This window comes from Halichoerus grypus, chromosome 9 (genome assembly GCF_964656455.1).
Source record: "Halichoerus grypus chromosome 9, mHalGry1.hap1.1, whole genome shotgun sequence".
NCBI classification, from domain to species: domain Eukaryota; kingdom Metazoa; phylum Chordata; class Mammalia; order Carnivora; family Phocidae; genus Halichoerus; species Halichoerus grypus.
In genome coordinates this window covers 143,229,313-143,246,644 of record NC_135720.1, presented here as the reverse complement: position 1 = coordinate 143,246,644, position 17,332 = coordinate 143,229,313, and the positions used below count along the sequence as shown (strand labels likewise).

The following is a 17,332-nucleotide window of genomic DNA, read 5'->3' as shown; positions in this document are numbered from 1 at the left end:
TGGTGTCATACTTGCACAGAATGAAACTATGGAGAATATTTGGGAAAAAATAAAACATGAGTGTTTATCATAAAATTGATGCTGTGGTAAATTCTGGGGGTAATATGACAGATAATGTATAGATGATCCATGCCCTCACACAGATTATAGTCCAGTGTGGGATTTGGAGAAAAATAAGGCAACTATACTGGAGGGTGATATATCACGTGATTGGAGGGTGTGTAGACCCAGACGGGATGCTTTCCTGAAACCCAGGGGATGAGGGATGTGTTCTTAGGGGAAGTGGTACCTCAGATAAGAGCTTAATCAGGAAAGAACTAGAGGCAGGAGAAAGAGTGGATATGGGGGAAGTTGAAAAACCTCCGTATTGTGAAATGTGATGGGGCAGCGGCGTTCGGTCGGACGCGAGAGGCAATAACGGCTAGTATACGCGTGGTCTTGTAGCTCCTGCTCAGGAGTTGGTCTTTACGTTAAAAAACAAACAAACCAAAACAAAACAAAACCCCAAAGAAACAAAAAACAAATAAAAAATCGAGAAGCACTGAGTGATTGAAAGTAGGTATGTTACTGCATTGGGAATTTGGGCCCTACTCCGGCTGCAGCGGATTGGAAGAGGGGATTCTGTCAAAGGTGCTGCAGCTGACCTGCTCTGGGCTGAGAACTGGCGTACAGCCGCCGAGCCTCGGAGAGATCAGCCGCAGCCCTGGGAGATCTATCAGATGAGAGATGGGAGGGGAAGCAGCTCTTCAAGTTGCGTCTCCCTATTTGCACAGATGCCTCATGAAATGGGAACACAGAGGGAGGGAAGCGCTTCTGTGTTGGTGGAGAGTCAATTTAATTTGGGAACCAAGTGAGAAGTTTCTACAAGACCTCATAGTGAACAGGTCTGTTAGGCAGATGGACATCTATCAGCAACCTTCCCACCTTATCAAATCACTCATAGTCAATTGCTAAATGTATGCAATTTTGTTTATCTGGAAAACGAAAAGAACTTTTAGGAAATTTTCAGTTTTTAAAAAAATTAAAGTGACAAATCCATCTAGGCACATATTAAGGCAATATGATACATAGCATGTTGTAAAGATTTGGGAAACAATTCATTTTGTTAATTTACTTTGTTTGCATTAGTTCATCTATAATTAGAGTCACTGATCACATGAGGTACATAAATTAATTAAGAAGTTGAAGATAGCTAGTTCTCAAAACTCACTGGTATGAAGAAATTTATACAGTCCATGTCTTGAGGTAAAAAATAATGACATACAATAAAATCAGTAGAATTTCCCAATAGCAAAAGAAGAAATTGATTCCACTTTGGCTTGAATTAGTGAAATCTTAGGCTGAGGGACATTTAATCCAATGTGATGAGTCAGTTATTATGGATGGATTTTTCAAATGTCTGAAAGATTTTATCTTTTTATAAGAAGTTTTCTTACAGTATTCCAAGATAAAGGAAACATTTTGAAACATATTTTATCCATACAAGTTATATAAAAATGGTACAACTTTACAAATTATTAGCAATAGCTAAACATGGCCAAAAAGTGAACTTAGGAGACCTATCTCTGACATCATAATGAACACCTGATGAATATGTAGATTTTTGAAGTTTGGCTAGACTGTTCTGTGTCAGAATCCAGGAATCTGAACTCTGTCTGGAACTTTATAAGCATGAATTTTTAGTATATCATCTGTCTACATGAATTCTACTTCTACAATTATCTGTCTTCTTGCCATTACCAACTCTATTAAAAGTCATGTTTCAATCCAGCATTTCCTTCCTTGTGTAATTATCCCTATGGTCCTCTTTTTTCCTAGATTTGTCAAAGGAAAATACAACCATTAATAATATCATTAAGTGTGACCGCCAATCCTATTTTTATGGTTAACAGGAAAGTGGATCAAGGTAAGAAAAATTAATTTATTGTTAGAAAATAAATAAATTAAATAAATAAATTACCTGCCTTCTTTTAAAGTATCCATGAAGAAATATTGTCAGGATTTACTTCTGTTCTCATTCTTGTTTTCTTATTCTTTTCTCTTCTCTGAAAATTAACTTTAGTTCTAGGAAGTTGGTTCGTGGTCTCTGTTCTTGAAGATATTTGCCCTCTTGTGACTTTACCTTGTAACTTGCTTCTGAGCTTGAAAATAAATTCTACGAGGACATCAGTGTGAGAGAGCAACTGCTCACCAGGTGAGTGTACAATTCACAACCACAACTGTGACCTCAGTTACTTTGACCCTCAGCTGGTGTTGAGCTGAAACACAGTACCATTTGTGAAGCCATACTGAGGCTTCAGCGCATCCCACACCAGGAGTCTGAGATCAGATCTTCAGACTCCTAAAGGACTATTCTGAGGTAATAAAGACCATTTATACTTTAAATTCTTACTAAATGTCTCAGATTGGAGAACTAAAAATGTTTTCCTCTCTTCACTAAAGCCTTTGGGAACGTATGTTCCATTGAAGCAATTAGACAAGTTTGCTTTGACCAGAAAGGAAGACCGGTGGGACGCATATAAGAAAACTCAGATCTGTGCTTCTGTCAGAGTTTGAACATGGGGGCCCTCATGTTCACTTTGAATAAGATCCCTATTTCCTTTAGCTCACCTCTGAGGCCGAGGAGACTTAGCCAAGCCTGAGACTATCCCAAAGGATCTAGTGTTCTTTTAAGTGCCAGAAGTTTGTTTTTAGTTTTGTCATGATTTCAAACTTACAGAAGAATTGTAAGATTGGTACAAATCCTGCATTATTTCCTACATTATTTGAGAACAGTTTGCTCCATCATACCCAAGTACCTTAGTGTACTTCCTATAAACAAGGTCATTCTCTTATATAACCACAATACAACCATTAAAATTATGAAGCTTACATTTACACATTATGACCTATTTCACACTCTCCATTCAAGTTTTAACTGTTGTCCCATTAATATTGCATATAGCAAAAGGATCCAATTCAGGATCATGTATTGCATTGATTTCCCATATCTCTTTAGTCTCCCCAATCCAGAAAAGTCCCTCAGTCTTTCCTTGACTTCTATGACTTTGATACCTTTGAGGAGTACAGAATAGTTATTATAAAATAAGCCCAATTCCTCAACATGGTCTTATCTGATATTTCCTTATGATTAGATAGTTTACACATCTTTGGCAGAAATATCATAGAGACCAGGGGTACCTGGGTGGCTCAGTTGGTTAAGCCTCCCACCCTTGGTATCAGCTCAGGTTATGATCTCGCAGTCATGGGATCAAGCCCTGCGTCAGGCTCTGCACTCAGCACGGAGTTTGCTTCAGGTGGTCTCTCCTTCTCCCTCCCACTCACTCTCTCTGTCTTTCAAATAAATAAATAAATAAAATCTTGAAAAAAGAAAGAAATATCATAGAGATGATGCTGTGTCCTCACTGCATCTTATCAGGACGGCACAAGAGGTCAGTTTGGCTCATTACAGGTGATATGAACTTTGATCACTTGATTAAGGTAGCATGTTCTGGGTTTCTCCACTTAAAGTTCCTCTTCTTTCTTATTGTAATTAAGAAGTATTTTATGGGGCAGTAATGTAAATATCCCGTTCCTCATTACTTTCTCTATTTGCTTTAGTACTTATTAATGTTTCTTGGCTGAATTAATTATAACTATGATTTTCTAATTCCACTGTTCTTTCTACAGTTATTAGTTGGTATTTTACTTAAGGAAAAAAAAAAATCACTCTTCTTCCTTCCTCTTTTTCTCTCTTTCTTCTGTCTTTCCTTCCCTCCCCACTCCCTCCTTCTTCCATTCAATATGGATTCCTATTTATTCAATTGGTTACAATATATTAATATCATTATTTATTTATATGCTGAAATTATCCCAGATTTGTACTGCAGGAACTCCTCCAGCCTGGCTTCTACGTCCATTTTAAAGAAACGTTTATGGGGCACCTGAATGGATTGGTCAGTTAAGTGCCTCCCTTTGGCTCAGGTCATGAGCCCAGGATCCTGGGATCAAGTCCCTTGTCAGGCTTCCTGCTGGAGCCTGCCTCTCCCTCTGCCCTTTACACCCCCTTCATGCTCTCTTTCACTCTCTCTCAAATAAATAAATAAAAATCTTTAAAATGAAAAAAAAGAAACATTTACTTTGAAATAATTTTAGATTTACAGAAGGGATGCAGCATAGTACAGAGTTCATGTGCTCTTCACCTGTCTTCTACTACTGTTAAAATTTTATGTAACCATGGTTCTGTGTCCTTTGACCTGTCCCTATCATTGTTTGAACACTTCCTTGCTTTTTAACACAAGATATTCCAGATTCATCTTATCATTCTCTTGTCCCAACTCTAGACTCAGCCATTTCTGCAAGGGGTCCTAACCCACAAGGATTTGTGGCAATTTGCCTCCACTTTGTGAAATCAGTCTTCTGCCAGTTTCCAGATATGAGCTAGCACACAGAATGAGAGATCATGGAACTAGAACGAAATCGGTTCCCATTGAGGAAGGACATGCACTGCCACAGTGTTTATAAACTCTGGCTGGGCTTCAGCAGCAATCTCCCCAGTTCCTCCTTGAATGGTACTGTGGTAACTTACCAGATTGACCGCATATGGGAAAAAGGAAATTCTCAGAGTTTTCAAGGATTTTTGGCTATGGGGGCTGAGATAACATTGATACCAGGAGACACAAATGCCATCGTGGACCCTCTGTTAGAGTGGAGACACATGTTGGCCAATTGATGAATGGAGTCCTGGCCCAAGTACATCTCAAAATGGGTCTGTATTAGTCTTATATTGTGGCTTTTACAAATCATCACAAACTTGGTGGCTGGAAACACCACAAGTTGATTAACTGAGAGCTCTGTAGTCAGAAGTCCAACATGGGAGTCACTGGGCTAAAATCAAGGTGTCCATGGAGGTGCATTCCTTTCTGGAGGCTCCAGGAGGGAACTTGTGTCCCTGCTGTTTCTAGCCTCTAGAGGCTGCCTGTACTATTTGGCTTGTGGTCCCTTGCTCTATCTTCAAACCACCATTTGACTGAGTCTCATGTTGTTTTTCTGAGTTGTCTGTCATTGCTCTCTCTGATCACAGCTGGGTAAAATCCTCTGCTTTTAAGAACTCATGTGATTAGATTGGACCCAGTCTAGATAATTCAGGATAATCTCCCCATCCCAAACTCCATATCCCTAATCATGTCTGCAAAATCCCTTTTGTCATAAGGTAGCATTCACAGATTCTAGTGACATCTTTGGGGAGCTATTAGTGTGCCTGTCAGAGTTCAGTGGATCCATGGATCTTATGGTGGTCATTTCCTATGTTCCAGAGCATAACTGGGATGAACTGGTTCACATTGGTTCTTTTTTTTTTTTTTTCTTACTATATTGCTGGCTGATTATAAAAGGATATAACTCAGAATGGCCAGATGGAAGAGATGCATAGGGTAGGGTATGGGAAAAGGGTGTGGAGCTTCCACACCCTCTCCAAGGGCACCACTGTCCCCAAATCTCCACATATTCATTAATCCAGAAACTCTCCCGCATTGGTTCCTGACTTGTTGACTGGGGTCCATTGTGGTATAAAAGCCTAAAAGGAGGCCCATTAAACTTCGCCCAACTCCCAGCCACAATAGTATATCAGAATCAATATCACATTATGGTTGAAGCAGCAGATTAATGCCACCCTCAAAGACAAAGGTATAGGGATAGTAGTTTCCATCATATCCCCATTCCATTCACCAGTCTGGCTCCTACAAACATCAGATGGATTGTCATGGGTGACAGTGGTTTATTGCAAGTTCACCAAATGGCAGCACCATTGCAGCTGTGGTGTTGGATAAGGTATCGTTAATAAAACAGGTCCACATACATGCTAGTCATTATTACACACTCATTGACCCAACAATATGGACAAGTAGAGGCAGTTTGGATTTACTTGGTGTGGACAACAGTATACATTTACAATATATTTCAGAGATACGTTAATTTTTTGTCCTCATTGATAGTAGAGCCTGAAAGGACCTTGATTATCTGGCCATTCTGAAGAGCATCATACTCCTCACCATATTGATGACATTATGTTAACTGGCCAGGTCATCAGGAAAGTAGCAACTACTCTAGATGCTTTTTAGGATACATTTACCGCGCAGAGTGGGAAATAAACTCTACAAGATTTAGAGTTCTATCACATCAATAACATTTTAAAGTGGTTAGGGGAAAATAGGTAGTCCAGATCCCTATGTCATTTACTTTAGTTTTACCAATGCCTCTCTCTCAACTTACACCAATACAGTAGTGGGGGGTTCACTAGGACCACCTGAAACAGGAAGGAAAACACAGACTTGGTTAACAGATGAATCAGCTTGGTATGTTGGTGAGAGCCAAAAATAGAGTGCTGCTGATTTATAACCCCGCCGGCACTCCAGGATGTCTCAGAAAGACACTGGTGAGAAGAAATCCTCCCAATGGGCAGAGCTTCAGGCCAACCACCTAGTCATCCACTTCATATTGAGAAAACATAGGTCTGAGGTAAGGATCTACTATATTCCTAGGCAAAAGTGAATGGGTTTGCTGGTCTATCAGGGACCTGGAAGGAACAAGATTGGAAATTTGAGGACAAGAGGGTCTGAGGAGTAAATAAATATGTGAGTGGATCTGTAAGAGTGGCCACACCAAGTATGCATCTCTGTATCACATTTGATGACCACCCAAGAAATTAACTACAGAGGAGGCAATAAATAGCACCACACATGGGCCCAATAGGGACTCCCTCTCACCAGCATTGAGCTGGTTATTGCTGCTGTGAACCTATGTACCTAAGAGAACTGGAAGCAGGGCACCTGGGTGGCTCAGTTGGTTAAGCGACTGCCTTTGGCTCAGGTTGTGATTCTGGAGTCCCAGGATCGAGTCCCTGCATCAGGCTTCCTGCTTAGCAGGGAGTCTGCTTCTTCCTCTGACCCTCCCCCTTCTCATGCTCTTTCTCTCAAATAAATAAATAAAATCTTAAAAAAAAAAAAAAGAATTGGAAGCACACTTTTGGATTAATGTTGCTTGAAAATGAAAATTGAAGTTGCAGTCTATTTAAAACTGAAAGACAAAGAAGTCATTATATATGAACACCTGTAGTGTAGGGCCAAAGGAAAGAGGAAAGATTTATAGCACTAAGTCCTGTTGACAGAAACTAAACAAAATGGGAAAAATGAATTAAAGTTTCAATTCAAAATGGTAGGAAAATAACAGAAAAATGGATGAAAGAAGAAAGACTAGAACAAAGAAGACTAAAGGAGAAATTGATGAAATAAGGTCAAAATGAAAAATAGTTAATCCATATAACTAATATTTTCTGTTCAAAAGATGCATGAAATAGGTAATTGGTTAGTATGATCTTGAAAAAAGAATTAACAAAGTAGCATGAAGGAGAATTAGAAGAATGAAAAAGATACAAGAAGATTTTAAAACAAGTATTAGAGAATGTTATTCAACTCCATCTCAATCTGTGATGTACTAGATAATATGAGCAATATTCCATGAAATATACATACCAAAATTGGCTCCCAATATGAAAACATTAATATTCAATACATAATTCCATAGAAGTAATTGGAAATGTAATAAATATCTATTTCTCTAAGACACACAGATGGTTTTATGAATGATTTTATCAAACTTTCAAAGAACACATAATTCCCACAATCATTTCAAATCATTGGAAACTATGAAAAGCTACTCAAGTCATTTTACAAGGCTGGAATCATCCTGATATTATTGTCAGACCAAGATAGTAAAAGAGAAAAAAATTAGGCTCAGCAGTGAGCATAGAAAGAAATATTCCAAATAAAATTTTAGTAAACAGAATCAGTATAAAGAAAAATAAATTTATAATATGAACAAATGGAGATTATTCCAACAAAGCAAAGAAGGGTTAATATTATGAAAAACATAATTTACCACATCTACAGCTAAAAGTGAAAAAAAAAATCATGGGACAGATATTTCCCACCAATAGGATACTTTCCACATAAATATGAAAAGATTTACCTTCTCTCTCTCCCCTCCTCTCTCTATATATTTATACTTGGTATATAACTCAAGAGGATTAAAAGGATATAAAGTAAGCATGTTGATACCAAAAAATATTCTGTTAAATTTAGTATTCATTAATGATCGGTACCTTGAGTATATGGTCCATGAGTCGGAAACACAATGATAGGCAAGCTACCAGAAAACCCAAGTAGAGTGACTTAAACAATTAGATGTTTATTTATCTTATGAAAAAAATACAATTCAGGTTTGGTGAAGGAGCCAACAGTGTTATCACAGAATCCAAACTTTGTCTACATTTCTGTTCCATTATCTGTTAGGTAACACATTCATGCCCTGGCAAGTCCCCTACAGTTTCACTAAGACACCAGCCACTCCTAGCCTTCTGTGTGCTTTGCAGGTAGGAAACTAGATAAGAGAAGAATAAAACAATGAAAATACTTGAGATAATAAAGATGTTGATTGTTTAGTGTTATGATGATATCCCTGAAGCCCTAAGAAATTTGGCACTCAAACTATCAGAACTGATGAGCATTTGGAAGGAAATTGAGCCATATGCAAAATCAGTGACAAAACTTTTTTGCTGTTGCAAACCAGAAATAACCATTGGACACTAAATAAGAAAATGCTATTAAGAAGAGTGAAAATAATGAAGAAAAATATCAACTTTAGCAAAGTCTTGAGTAACTACAGAAATATGCCATATTTTTGGAAGAGAAGCCTTAGTAGTTTACAGTTAATTTCGCTTAAATGAATTTATAAATTTATTTCCATCCCAATAAAACATCATCATAAGATTTTAAAATAATCTCAAAAAACTAGTCTTAGACTATAATGGGAAGTTTCAATGAAAAATCATTATAGGATATTTTAATGTATGGGAAAACCTAACTTTTTAATAAATATTTTATTTTAGAATTGTTTTAAACTTACAGAAAAATTATAAAGATAGTACAGAGAGTTCCCATATAGCCCACATCCAGTTTCATCTATTATTTTTTTAAGATTTTATTTATTTATTTATTTATTTATTTATTTATTTATTTGAAGGCAAGAGAGTGCACGCATGAGCAGAGTGAGGGGCAGAACAGGAGGGAGAGGGACAAGCAGACTCTGCTCTGAGCACTGAGCCCACAGACCCTGAAATCAATGACCTGAGCACCTAAGCGGAAACCAAGAGATGTTTAACTGACTGAGACACCAGGCACCCCTCTTCTATTATTAATACCTTACAATAATATGGAATATTCATCATAATTAACAAACTAATACATTTACATTGTTATTAACTGAAGTCCATACTTTATTCACATTTCCTACATTTCTACTTAGTGTACTTTTTTCCATTTCAAAATCCTTAACAAACTAAATTTAAACTGTATTAAAAAAGTAATTATGTAGGAGTGATCAACCACACTTGAAGAGAAGCACAAAAAAGGGACTTGGCCCACAATTCATTTGTAATATTTAAAATTGTGATATTAACATAAAAACAGGCAAGCAGATCAATAGAACAGAATCAAGTATCCACACGGACAAGTGCTATGTTGATTTTAGTACACAATAAAGAAGGGGTTATTCAATAATTAGCATTTGCAGAAATGGGCTATTTTGGAAAATAAAGGAAATTTAGAAATGTGTCTTTCAATACTCAGAAAATTTCAGATGGTTTAATAATTCAGTTTTTAACCTATAAAACTTTAGAGGAATATATATCAGAATATCTCCATGATTTTAGAGGAAAGAAAGCTTTATCAAACAAAATGCAAAAAACAAAAGTCACAAAGAAACTGATCAATTGAGAAGGAAAACCCCTCTACATCAACTAAAGGAAAACTTTTTCCTACTCATTCCACTCACAGAACCTTTCTGTGACCAGATGTGTGGTTTTTTTCTCTACACTGACCAATTCTCTAACACCAGCTGGGTGTCCTACAATTCATCTCAGATCTGACACTGTCTACTTGGAGTTAGGGTCTGATTCCACAAGTTAAAGGCTCAGTCCCACTGGACTACCCTACTTCAGACACAAATTGCAAGTCCCAAGCTATCACCTGTGCTTCTGACCAGGACAAAGATAAAAAATATATATATTTCTTACTATATTATAGTATAACATTAATAAATATCATTACATTGCTTTATAAACTCAGTACAAAAAATACTTTGTTAATAAAACCTTTAAAAAGAACGACAATAGGAGAAAATACTTAACAGTAAAATAAACTTGGGTGCCTGGGTGGCTCAGTCAGTTGGGCGTCCAACTCTTGGTTTTGGCTCAGGTCATGATCTCATGGGTCATGAGATTGAGTCCCGAATTGGGCTCAGCACTCAGTGGGGAGTCTGCTTGAGATTCTCTCTTTCCCTCTCCGTCTGCCCCTCCCGCCACTAGTACATGTGGATGCACATGCACTCTCTCTAAATAAATAAATAAATCTTTTTAAAAAGTTAAAAAATAAACTGTATGGGGTTTAGAATCCTGAGTAGGTAAAGTAACCATTCGATTCAGTAGGAAAAATACAAATATCAATGGAAATGGAAAAATATATGAATTGTGATTCACAGATGAGAAAATTCTGTTAGCCAATAAAATATATGAAGATTTTCAAATTCAATGGTAATCAATATGATGCAAATTCAAACAATAATTTACCATAGTTCACCTATAAAAATGAATTGTAGTGGCACTGTGGGGTGCATGCTAGAAGGGATTATATGTTAATACCATGTAGGAGGCAAAGTTCAGTCTTCCTGTTAACATAGGGTATGAAGTAATTAATAGAATGGGAATAAAAGAAACAGTTTAAAAGATATTTCAACAATGTAATTGAAAATCTTTGATGTATGTTGGTAATAGAGAAGACAGAATAGTTAATTGTTATATAATAAAAGAAATGCTGTTCTCCAACATCTAATTTAGTTATTCGATGGTTAACTTGCAGTAATATAGAAACAAAATGTATTCTTCCAAAACAGAAGTAAACTGTCTCATCATACGCTACAGAGAAGATATTATAAATATACTCTAGAGAATATACTTTAGAGAAGTATAGGAAGTATAGGAAAGATTTATTTATTTGAAACTGAAAAAAAAATGTACACACACTAAAAAAAAAGCCCAGCAAAATATAAAATGAGAGATGAAAAAACAAAAAAGCAAATTAAAAAATAAAAAAGCAGAATAATCCTAGAAATGAAGTATAAAATACAATCTTACTATCTTCTTCCTTAACTATGTGAGGCTATGAATTTCATGTAAGCACTGATTTCGAAAAATTCCAGAAAATAATATTTAGCATTTTGTCAGTATTTTCTAAATGTTTTATAATCAGTAGCCTTTGTGGAAAATTCTAGGTATGGATTATGTCTGTTTGCTTTCAAGATTTGATGTTAGGTTTTACTTCTTACTGTGATCAGGAAATTATGTCTCTAATATTCCTGTTTTTTAGAATTAATTAAAATGTTCTTTATAGTCTAAGACATGGGTACTTCTGGCAAATGCTCCATAGATATTTAAGACAAATGTGTATTCTGTTTTAACTTGTAAATTTTAAAATAAATTTTCATTTAGAACAGTTTTAGATTTACAGAAATATTGTAAAGATAGTACAGAAAGTTTCCAAATAGCTAATATCCATTCCCCTATTACAAACATATTAGTATAATACATTTGTCACGATTAAGAAGCCAATATTGATACACTGGTATTAACTAAAGTCCATGTTTACCTTACTTTTATCTAATGTTCTTTTTTTTTGAGATAAAACTAAAATGAGATTTATTTCAATAAAATACAACTGATAGTTGAAAAAACATCAAGATGTGGATACCCTTTTCTAATTTTTCTAGTATTTTAGTTGACTGACAAATGCACAAAAGTATTCCAAATAATGGGAGGTGGAAGGATGGGTTAAATGGGTGACGAGTATTGAGGACACCTGCAATTAGCACTGGGGTATCATATGTAAGTGATGAATCACTAAATTCTACTCCTGAAACTAATATTACACTGTATGTTAACTAACTGGAATTTAAATAAAAACTTGAAACGAAAGAAAGGAAAGAAAGAAAGAAAGACGAAAGAAAGAAAGAAAGAAAAAGAAAAAGAAAAGGAAGAAAGAGAAATAAGAAAAGAAAAGAAAAGAAAAAGAAAAAAAGAAGTATTCCAAATGAGAGTTGGGACTGCCAGAAATGTTGTAGAAAAAATGTCCACGTTCAGTGGAAAGCTAGATTAGATGTCTTTTGGGGCCCTTGCAAGGATAAGACTTTCAGATTCTTTTAGAGAATGCCAGTCACTTTAATTAACATAGTTGAAAGAACAAATTCCATGTTATAGTGTTAAGCTACAAAAACTTTGCAATATTAGTTCCGAAAATACTAAATAAAAATTTTACTTTAAATTTGCTATTTAAATGACGTATTAAAGACTGAAACAAAAAATAACAAAACAGAATTCTTATTAGATCATGGTGAGATTCTTCTCAAGCTGTAGAACAGTCTCCTTAAAGGCAGACTCCTCTGCCCAGTTGGCTTTACTTCCTAAAAGGAGGTTCTGAAACACATGTTGAATAACTGTCGTAATTTGTATCTCCATCTGCAGGTTTTGTGGTATGGTCTTTATCTTGTCTGAATTTTCCGTATTGGCCAAATCATCTTTCTGTTTGTTCTTTTCAGTCTGTATTTCTAAAAGCTTACTTTCTGAAGCTTGTTTTAATTGTAATCTCTTCTTTCTAGCATCAAGTAGTTTTTCCTCCAAATCCCAAGATTCCTGGTGTGATTTCATTATTAATTTGTTTAGCTTTAATACGTGTTTCATGTTATCCATGAGCGCATTGGTCTTGGGGTTAATTTTCGCCAGGTTTTTTTTAAGTGCAGTTGAAAGTTGCATCCTGTCTAATGCAAGCGTTTTTATGTCAAAAGCAATTTTCACATCTTCCATTTCATTTTCCAGGTCTTCAATTTTAGCTTCAATTTGCTTATCTTGCATAATTTGTTCTGGAGTTTTTTCTTCATTTGAATCAACCACTGATTTATATTCCAAGAGTTGTTGTTTTGTCTGCGCTCTCAGCCTGAGCAGCAGGGTCAAGCGGTCCTCGGGACGCGCCGTCTGGGCGCGGGCGACCTGTGGTGGCCCGCCTTCCCCTCCTCCCGCTCCGGAGTCCGCGGGCTGGTGGCCGCTTGCTCTCGGGGTGGCTTCTCCATTCTGACTGGCGCGAAGAGGAATTGCCTGGGACAGAAAGATGCAGCCTCAGGAGCCGATTTTCCCGCCACTAAACTGACCTATCTAATGTCCTTTTTCTGCTGCATGATCCTATCCAGCACACCACACTATTTAGTGTTAGGTTTATATCTAATCATCGTATTGCCTTAGACTTTTCCTGGTTGTGAGTTTCTCAGACTTTCCTTGTCTTTGATGACCTCCACAGTTCGGAGGGTTTCTGTCCCTCAATTGATATTTGTCTCATTTTTTTCCTTATAATTAGACTGAGATTATATGTTTCCAGGAGGAAACACAGGCAGATAAAGTGCCATTCTCATGAAATCCTATCAAGGGTACATACTATCAACATGACTTACCCTGTCGATGCTCTGGATTACCTGGCTGAGGTGTATTTGTCAGATTTCTCCACTGTAAAGTTACCCTTTTCTCCTTCTGCATACCTTCCATACACTTCTGGAGAAGATCACTATGTGAATATCAGAGTTACAGAGTAAGAGTTGTGACTCCACCTCCTTGAGGGTGGAATATTCACATAATTTAGAGTTTTTCTTTTGTTTTATTTTATTTTATTTTATTATGTTATGTCACCATACAATACGTTATTAGTTTTTGATGTAGTGTTCCATGATTCATTGTTTGCGTATAATACCCAGTGCTCCATGCAGAACGTGCCCTCCTTAATACCCATCACCAGGCTAACCAATCCCCCCTCCCCTCTAAAACCCTGTTTGTTTCTCAGAGTCCATAGTCTCTCATGGTTCATCTCTCCCTCCAATTCCCCCCCCCATTTTTCCCTTCCTTCTCCTAATGTCCTCCATGCTATTCCTTATGTTCCACAAATAAGTGAAACCATATGATAATTGACTTTCTCTGCTTGACTCATTTCACTCAGCATAATCTCCTCCAGTCCCATCCATGTTGATGTAAAAGTTGGGTATTCATCCTGATGGCTGAGTAATATTCCATTGTATATATGGACCACATCTTCTTTATCCATTCATCTGTTGAAGGGCATCTCGGCTCTTTCCACAGTTTGGCTATTGCAGACATTGCTGCTATGAACATTGGGGTGCATATGGCCCTTCTTTTCACTACATCTGTGTCTTTGGTGTAAATACCCAGGAGTGCAATTGCTGGGTCATAGGGTAGCTCTATTTTCAACTTTTTGAGGCACCTCCACACTGTTTTCCAAAGTGGCTGTACCAACTTGCATTCCCACCAACAGTGTAAGAGGGTTCCCCTTTCTCCACAACCTCCCCAACATTTGTTGTTTCTTGCCTTGTCAATTTTTGCCATTCTAACTGGTGTAAGGTTATTTATTTGACAGAGAGAGACACAGTGAGAGAGGGAACACAAGCAGGGGGAGTGGAAGAAGCAGGCTTCCCACTGAGCAGGGAGCCCGATATGGGGCTTGATCCCAGGACGCTGGGATCATGACCTGAGCCAAAGGCAGATGCTTAACCGACTGAGCCACCCAGGTGCCCCTTTTTTTTTGTTTTAAAGATTTTATTTATTTTTGTGAGAGAGAGAAAAAGCATGAGCAGGGGGAGGGGCCAAGGGAGAAGCAGACTCCCCACTGAGTGGGGAGCCGGATGTGGGACTCGATCCCAGGACACTGGGATCATGGCCTGAGCTGGAGACAGACGCCCAACTGACTGAGCCACCCAGGCGCCCAATTATTTAGAATTTTTCTGCATGAGACCTATGTCTATTCTCCCCATGTATTTAGTGTTCATTTATTTATATCAATATGGATCACATATTTATTTTATACTTCAGGTTATATCTCAATACATTTTATTTATTTTGTTGCTCAAATTGCTATGGCTTTGGCCACTGGGAGCTCTTTCAGTTGTCTGCCATGTCCCTTTCATACACTCCCACCATGTGTTGTCTTAGAGTACTTCCTTATTGTCTGGTACCATAAAATGCTCCAAGATTATCTTGTATCTTCCCTTCCTTAATCCTAAAATCGGCCATTTCTTCAGAAAGCCCAGGTTCCTTTTATTGGAGACCAGTGTTAGAAATCAAGACTTGAGTATGAGGTTTGCTCACAGTCCTTGGGACGTCAATGCTTCTAGACCCTCTGAGTTGAGAGAGCCAATACATGTGTGCTGCCTGGTTTTGGTGTGAGGGTAATACTGGCCTCATAGAATAAGTTAGGAAGTTTTTCTGCTTCTTATAATTTTCTAGAGGAAGCTGTAGAAGATGGGTATGAGTTTGTAAGTATTTTGTAGAATTTACAAGTGTAGCCAGTGGGGTCTGCTGCTTTATGCTTTGGGAAAGTATTAATTATTGATTCAATTTCTTTAATTGAAATAGTTATTCAGATTATCTATTTATCCATGTCTGAATTTTGTTGGTTTGTTCTTTTAAGGAATTGGTCCATTTCATCTAGTTTATCAAATTCATGGTCCAGATTTGTTCATAGTACCCTTTTATTATCCATTTGAAGTCCCTGAGGTCAGTGCTCATGACCCCTCTTTCATTTCTGATATTGGTAACTTGTGTCCTCTCTCTCTGTCTTTCTGTTTAGTCTGGCTAAAAGTTCATCAGTTTCATTTATTCAGCCTTTGATTTCATTAATCTTTCTTGATTGTTTTCCTGCTTTCAATTTCCTTGATTTGTCTCTAATTTGTCTTTTCTGCTGCTTGCTTTTAGCCTATAAATATTTAAACTTATAACCTGGATCCACATTTTATTTTATTTAAAGATTTATTTATTTATTATTTATTTATTTTAGAGAGAGAGAGAGCACCAATGGGAGGGGGCAGAGGGAGAAGGAGAGAATCTCAAGCAGAGAGTGTGGAGCCTGACACGGGACTCGATCTCACGACCCTGAGATCATGACCTGAGCTGAAACCAAGAGTCGGTTGCTTAACCAACTGCACCACCCAGGCATCCCTGGATTCACATTTTAGATTATTGGATCTCTCTCTTAGTTTGGTCTGTTTAATTTGTCAATGAGTATTCAGGTTCAGTTGAATTTTCTTACTGAGAATGTTTCCATGTTACTTCCTCTTTTAAATTCTTACAGTGTAACTTGTGAAGTTGATGCTAAATGATTTCATTGCACATCTTTATTGTATATAGAAAACGCCATCACGGGGTGGCTGAGTGGTAGAGTCGGTTAAGTGCCCGACTCTTGGTTTCGGCTCAGGTCATGATCTCAGGGTCATGAGATCAAGTCCCACGTCGGGCTTTGTGCTCAGTGGGGTGTCTGCTTGAGATTCTCTCCCACTGCCTCTGCCCCTCCCCCTGCTCTTTCTCTAAAATAAATAAATAAACCTTTAAAAAAAAAAAGAAAGAAAACCCATTGCCACAACTGTCCTTTGTTATCTTGTTCAATGTTTTGAATCTTAATTTAAACTTGTCTGCTGCTATATTTGGACTCTTTTATTATTATTATTATTTTGCATATGTTTGATGTGCCTTTGAAACCATTTAATGTCAATCTTTCTGTGTCACTTTGTTGAAAAACTAAAGAGAATTCTTGGAAAGTTACTAGTTTAACATTTTACCTCTGCTCTTAACCTCAAAATATCCCCTCTACCTGCCAGAGCTAACTGTTGGAACAAGCAGATGGATGGCTTGAGTGAGACTTCAGGCTCTCTTAGATATCCAGGTCAGGGTGCCTTGAGGGCTTTGTCCCTGGAAGTCAGCAAAATGAGAAAAACAGTCCGTCGACCCCTGGAGCTGATCCTGAAAAGATGTCAATTCTACCTTTTAATACCCAGATATAAATTTGTTGGAGCCCACATCCATATGTTGGGAGTGTCTCCACACTGCAATTGGAGTGATATTTACAGATGCATTATTATCATGTTATCCCTGTGCATATAGCATCTCAATTGAAATACAAGCTCCTTAACATGTCTTCTGAGTCCTGTGTGATGCGATTCCTACCTACTCCCCCAACGTCACCTCTCTTACCACTGCACCCACACTACCTGTGTCGAAGTTCTTTGATAGGTAAACTTTTTCCCACCTCCTCTTCTTGAAACCTGTTTTTCTCTAAAACTGTACTCATTTTCTCTCTGCTTCTTTAGTTGAATAATGCCACCTCATCCTTTAAATCAACAATTTAATTCCCTTAATCATAAT

General features: G+C 37.3%; 1 pseudogene; it reads right to left on the bottom strand.

Moving 5' to 3' along the window:
- Nucleotides 1–12,350: 12,350 nt before the first annotated feature.
- Nucleotides 12,351–13,209, bottom strand: LOC118524380 (centromere protein H pseudogene; annotated as a pseudogene).
- Between the last annotated feature and the right edge of the window lie 4,123 nt (nt 13,210–17,332).